General features: G+C 34.3%; 1 non-coding gene across 1 annotated transcript; it reads right to left on the reverse strand.

The window, feature by feature from the left end:
* Positions 1–251: 251 nt before the first annotated feature.
* On the reverse strand, positions 252–358 carry LOC138151270 (U6 spliceosomal RNA). The gene has a single exon (XR_011165786.1). It is a non-coding gene; the product is annotated as a U6 spliceosomal RNA (small nuclear RNA).
* Between the last annotated feature and the right edge of the window lie 6,220 nt (positions 359–6,578).

Genomic DNA, 6,578 nt, shown 5'->3' on the forward strand with positions numbered 1-6,578 from the left:
AACTTCTTTCATTTCCATTCCAATTCTTATAATCTCTATACCTTGTCCTAATTAGATCTCACCTGGACTAAGTGGTCTCATCACTTCCAGTCCCTCTTTTTTTTTAAAGCAATTGGGGTTAAGTAATTTGCTCAAGGTTACACAGCCAGGTGTTTCTCGGTGGGTGCTAAGTATCTGAGCCCGGATTCGATCCCAGGTCATCCCAACTCAGGGGCTGGTGCTCTTACTCACTGTGCTACCTGGCTGCCACTAAAAATATGGAACACTTCACAAATTTGCATGTCATCCTTGAGCAGGGGCCATGCTAATCTTCTCTGTGTCATTCCAATTTTAGTATATGTGCTGCCCAAGTGAGCACTCTAGTCCCTCTTAGAAATATATTAAATGCATGATCTAATCAAAACATTTCGCTGATAAAAACAAATGAATTGCTTTGCCAGTACTTGTCAAATAAATATCCATTTTTTTTTTACCTGACTAGAATGCAGTGACTAGAGTATGGGGCCTGGACTCAGGAAAACTCATCTTCCTGAGATCAAATCTGGGCTCAAATACTTACTAGTATTTTGACCCTTGCCAAATCACTTAATCCTGTTTGTCTCAGTTTCTTCATTTGTAAAATTAGCTGGAGAAAGAAATGACAAACCATTCTAGTATCTTTTCCAAGAAAAGCACAAATGGGGTGACAAAGACACAAAAATAACTGAAAAAAATTTGTCATCCAAGGCTATTTGCAGTCTTTGTTCACCCATTTACTACTTAAATTACATTAATACATCATATTTGTATATTCCAGATGAAATAGATTACTCATTGTTCCATAAACCTTGTTGTTTATGGATTTTTCCATATGGACAATATGGAATTATTACCCTTCCCCACAGTTGGAATGACCTTCCCTAATCTTTTTGGATGTCAAAATCTTACCTTTCTTTTAATATCTAGTTCATGTATTGCTCAAACGTGAAAACCTCCATCATCATCATCTTCCTCAATAACAATAGTCACTTATTAAGCTCATGCTATATGTCAAGCAGTGTGCTAGTATCTGGGAATACCAAGAAAGGCAACAATATAGTCTCTTGCACTGAAAGAGCTTAGATTCTAATAGTGGTGTCAAACTGTGTTCATACAAAATATCACCCCAGACACATTCTGTTTCCTATTGTAACTATCCAAACATTTGCCTTATCTTCCCCAATGAGACAATCAACATACAAGTTTAATGTATGTACTATGTACTAGGAAAGTACACTAGGGATTGAGGTTACAAAATTTAGTTGGTCCTTGTTCTCAAAAAATTTAATTAACACAAAGTTTATATTACAGACAAGAAAATACAAGATATTTGCAAAATACATGAAAAACAAAATATTTCTTTTGGGTTAAGACCAAATTTTATACATTTTTGTATCTCCCATAATTCCTGTTGGAAAGTTTTACATAAAATCTAGTCAATACATGTTGAATTCAAAATAATCTCCCAAAGACAAATTTTCACCCTAAACAGTAAGATTAATCCTATTATGTTGTATGATTTCCCTCTTACATTTGAGTTCTAAGTGAAGTTAAAAATACTTATCTCTTGGTATATGTCAGTAATGAGCATGTCTGTCCTTGTCCAACCAGGTAAGTGAAAGCTATTTTGAACAATGAGGTAAGAAATGACAATGCCAGACTTATAGAACAGTCATGCTGAACATGAAAACTCAGGTATCAAATCAGGTAAAAATCGGGTATCAAAAACAAGAATGCCAACACAATTTAGAAGGGAAGCAGAAAAATGGGGGGAAATTACACCAAATATCTCTGGTAAAGGCCTATTTTTTTCAAACAAATAGAAAACTGAGTTAAATTGATAAGAGTACAAGTCATTCCTCAATTGATATGTCATCAAAGGCTACAAACAGGCAGATTTCAGACAAAAAACTCAAAGCTATCTATAGTCATTTGAAAAAATGCTATAAATCACTATTAGTTGGAGAAATGGCACCATATCACATGTATCAGATTGGCTAATATGACAAGAGGAAAATAATAAATTTTGTGGCAGATGTGGGAAAACTGTGACACTAATGGAGCATTGGTGGAGCTTTGTAATGATCCAGCCATTCTGGAGAGCAACTTGGAACTATGCCCAAAGGACAATAAAACTGTACATATGCTTTAATTTAGCAATACAATTTCTAGGTCTATATCGGAAACAGATAAAACAAAATGGAAAAAAAAGACCTACCTGTACAAAAATGTTTATAAGAACTTTTTGGTGGCTAAGAACTGGAGGTTGAGGGGATACCATCAGTTGGTGAAAGGCTAGACAAGTTGTGGTATATGATTGTGATGGAATATTATTGTGCTATAACAAATGAAAAGCAGGATGACTTCAGAAAAAACCTGAAAAAACTCACTTGAACTAATGCATAGTAAAGTGAACAGAACCATGAGAACATTGTACACAGCAACAGTATTTTATGAAGAACTTTGCATGACTTAGCTATTCTCAACAATGCAGTGATCCAAGAAAACCCCCAAGGACTCATGATGAAACGTACTATCTGCCTCCAGAGAAAGAATTGATATTGTTTGAATACAGACTAAAGCACATTATTTTTCACTTCTTCCCTCCTTCCCTCTCTCTTCCTTCCTTCCTTCCTTCCTTCCTTCCTTCCTTCCTTCCTTCCTTCCTTCCTTCCTTCCTTCCTTCCTTCCTTCCTTCCTTCCTGTCTTCCTTTCTTCCTTCTTCCTTTTTCTTTCTCTTTAATTCCTCCTTCCCTCCCTTCCTTCTTTCCTTTCTTCCTTCCTCCCTCCCTCCCTTACTTTTATCTTTTTTTAAATTTGTCTCTTTGTCCAAAACAAATAATAAGGAAAAAGTATCATGTGATTACAGATGTATAACCTATATCAGATTACTTACTATCTCATGGAAGGGGAGGGGAGGGAAGGAAGGATAGAAATTGGAAACCAAAACTATATAAAATGGGAAAATTTGTTTTAACATGTAATTGGAAAAAATAAAATATTATTAAAAAAAAGATTGAGAATGCCCAGCCAGAGCTATACCTGGAATAGAGATGTTGATATGGTAAAGCCAAGTTAATAAATAAGAATTGTTGGTTAATCAGGAGACGAACTGAGAAGAAACAAAGAGCCAAATGTAAAATTGGGTCAGAATGCCAGAATAATGTTTTGGGTTCAAGAACTTGGGGTAATTAGGAAAATGGACATTTTTTTCCAAAGGCTTTCTTTGAAAAGATTGGCAAACACATGTTTTCTAGTTCTTTAAAGATTATGGCATGTCACAAGTAGGAATGTAAGGGAAAATGATATTTGTTTATGGAATAAGGATCTTTAGTTTCAAAAAAAAGAGAAAAAATAGTTTCATCAACATTTCAAGCTAAAAGGAAAAGTCTTAGATATAGTTTGAAAGTTACCACACTGTATCTGTTTGAAACTGAAAGATTATAGATGGTATTTACCAAGCAGAAACAAATAAAGTCAGATAAATTGAGAACTACCAATCTAGGGCAGCCAAATATGTTTTTGAGATATTTGAACCATATTGTTGCATTCTGCTGTGAAACTGAATTGAGAATATTTAAATGGATTAAATTATCCAACACTGGTTTAATTTAAATTTCTTGGTCTATTTGCCAAGTATCAATCAAATGAATTGTGAGGGAAAAAACCCTATCTGCTTGAATATATATATATATATATATATATAATTTCCATTTGATGCTATACATATACATGTATATATATATATATATATATATATATACCTACATATCTAAGTCTATGTTAATATGCACACATAACTATATGTGGGTATGCCTTCTCACTTACCTCTTATACTTTTATTGCATATGTGCATGTATATAGGTGATTATAAGAAGAAATTATGGAATTATACTATAAGACATCATGTAACTGAAATGGCGTAACTCACATGAGTACTAGGTGATGATAGTTGTTATAAACTGATCATTGGAATCTGGTTATAGTGAACTGTACAAATGCTACTGAGTTTCTACCAGATTGTTCTATGTGAATTGGCAGGTAGCCAGTCAGAAGGAGCTAATTCAGGAGCCAGCCAATAACTTTTGCTCTGTCATTGCCTTGATTTCCTTAATAGTTAATTATGTTCTGTTGTGTAGTTCATTTGACCCAGACAATTGAAATGTACTAATTAGGATTTATGACAATGAGAGTTTCACTGGTAACAAATTCTCAAAACATTTGAATGGAAAAATTAAATATATATATATATATTTAATTTTAATGTTAAAATGCAAGATTTAAAGTTTTATCTCCATACAAGTTGAGGGAATAATAAAAGTATTTGCAGATTAAAAAAAAAAGCTTTGTGGTTATGTGTTGAAGAGAACAAAAATGGAGGATGAAATCGAAATCAAGAGGCAGAGCCAAAATGGCAGCAGAAAAGCAGAAAAACTCCTTGAGCTCCCCCCATAACCACATCAATTACCTATAAAATATGACTCTAAACAAACTTTAGAGCTACAGAACCCACAAAGTGACAGAGAGAAATGAATCTCCCCCTGAAGGCCCAGCAGGCAGATAGAAAGGGTCCACTGCAGCACTAGGAACCGAGTCCAGCCCTGCATCAGCCCGTGGTTTTAGCCACAGGGTGGTCCTGACCAGTAGCAGTTGGAGCAGACATCAAGAGAATGAATAATCAGCAACTGTGATGGTTTCCTGAATTATAAACCCATAAATGCCAAAGACAAATAAAAGGTCAGTGTGGAACTCTGTTGGAACTAGGGAAGATGGAACATGGTCCAGCCCCTGCTGCCTGGGGCAAGAAGTGGCAGAGGCCACACAGCCAACTCCATGTGGCTGCTTCAGAGTTCCTGGCATGCATATTGTAGGGGGACCAAGAGACCATTCAGAGGGTAGTCACTCTTGCTTTAACCTGCTTGGATCTGGATCACTGTCTTGGGTGGTGGACCTGGAGTATGTGGAAAAAAAACCCCATCTATTTGGGACAAATGTCTCCTCTCTGGAAGCAGAGTTCTACTGTGGAAAAAGCTCAAAAGTCAAGTAATTGGGTGGCAACATCAGCAAGCAAAGGAAGCAAAGAAAGCACAGCAATAAAACTTTAGATTCCTTTTTGGTGAACAAAAAGGATTAAAGCATGGAATAGCAGGAAGACAAAAAAGTCAGAACTCCTGCACCAAAAGCTTCTAAGAAAATTATGAATTGGTTACAGGCCATGGAGGAGCTCAAGAAGGATTTTGAAAATCAAGTAAGAGAAGTGGAGGAAAAATTGGGAAGAGAAATGAGAATGATGCAAGAAAATCATGAAAAGAGACTCAACAACCTGACTGAAGAAAATAATACCTTAAAAAGTAGTTTAAATAGATGAAAAAGAGGCCCAAAAAGCCAACAAGGAGAAGAATGACCTAAAAACCTGAATTTGCCAGATGGAAAAATAATTTCAAAAGCTACCTGAAGAGAATAATTCCTTCAGAATTAGATTGGAGCAAATGGAAGCTAATGACTTTATGAGAAATCAAGATACAATTAAACAGATCCAAACAACTGAAAAAAATAGAAGGCAATGTGAAATATGTTTTTGGGAAAACCACTGACCTGGAAAATAGATCCAGGAGAGACAATTTAAAAATTTTTGGACTACATGAATGCCATCATCAAAAAATGAACCTAGAAATCATCCTTCAAGAAATTCTCAAGGAAAATTTCCCTGATATTTTAGAACCAGAGGGCAAAATAGAAATTAAAAGAGTTCACTGATTACCTCTTCAAAAAGATCCCAAAGAGAAAACTCCTAGGAATATTATAGCTAGGTTCTGGAGGTCCCAGATCAAGGAGAAAATATTACAAGCAGCCAAGAAGAAACAATTTGAATATTGTGGAAACACAATCAGGGTAACACAAGAATTAGCAGCTTCTACATTATAGGATTGAAGGGCTTGTAATATGATATTCCATAGGTCAAAGGAGCTAGGATTAAAACCAAGAATTACCTACCCCACAAAACTGAGTATAATGTTTCAGGGGAAAATATGGCCACTCAATGAAATAGAGGACTTTCAAGCATTCTTTATCAAAAAAACCACCAGAGTTGAATAGAAAATTTGACAATCAAATACAAGAAGCAAGAGAAGCATGAGAAGGTAATCAGGGAAAAGAAATCATAAGGAGCTTATTAAAGTTGAACTAGTTACATTCCTACATGGAAAAATGATAATTGTAACTTATGAAACTTTTCTCGGTATGAGGACAGTTGAAGGGAATATAAATGTGTGTGTATATATATATATAGATAGGGAGAGATAAAAAGGATAACTTATGTCATATAAAAGAGACAATCAAAAACTTACCATGGAGGGAAAGAAAAAAAAGGCAAAAGAAAATGGGAAAACAATAAATTTATTTAAATATAAATAAAAAATATATATTTATATATATATATATATATATATATATATATATATATAATATTATATTTTATTTATTTATTTATTTATTTATTTATTTATTCATTCATTCATTCATTCATTTATTTATTTATTTGTTTGTTTATTTATTTATTT

The sequence above is a fragment of the Petaurus breviceps genome, unplaced genomic scaffold (assembly GCF_028583685.1).
Source record: "Petaurus breviceps papuanus isolate PSGF00001 unplaced genomic scaffold, PetGlider_PUasm1.0 90895, whole genome shotgun sequence".
Taxonomy (NCBI): domain Eukaryota; kingdom Metazoa; phylum Chordata; class Mammalia; order Diprotodontia; family Petauridae; genus Petaurus; species Petaurus breviceps.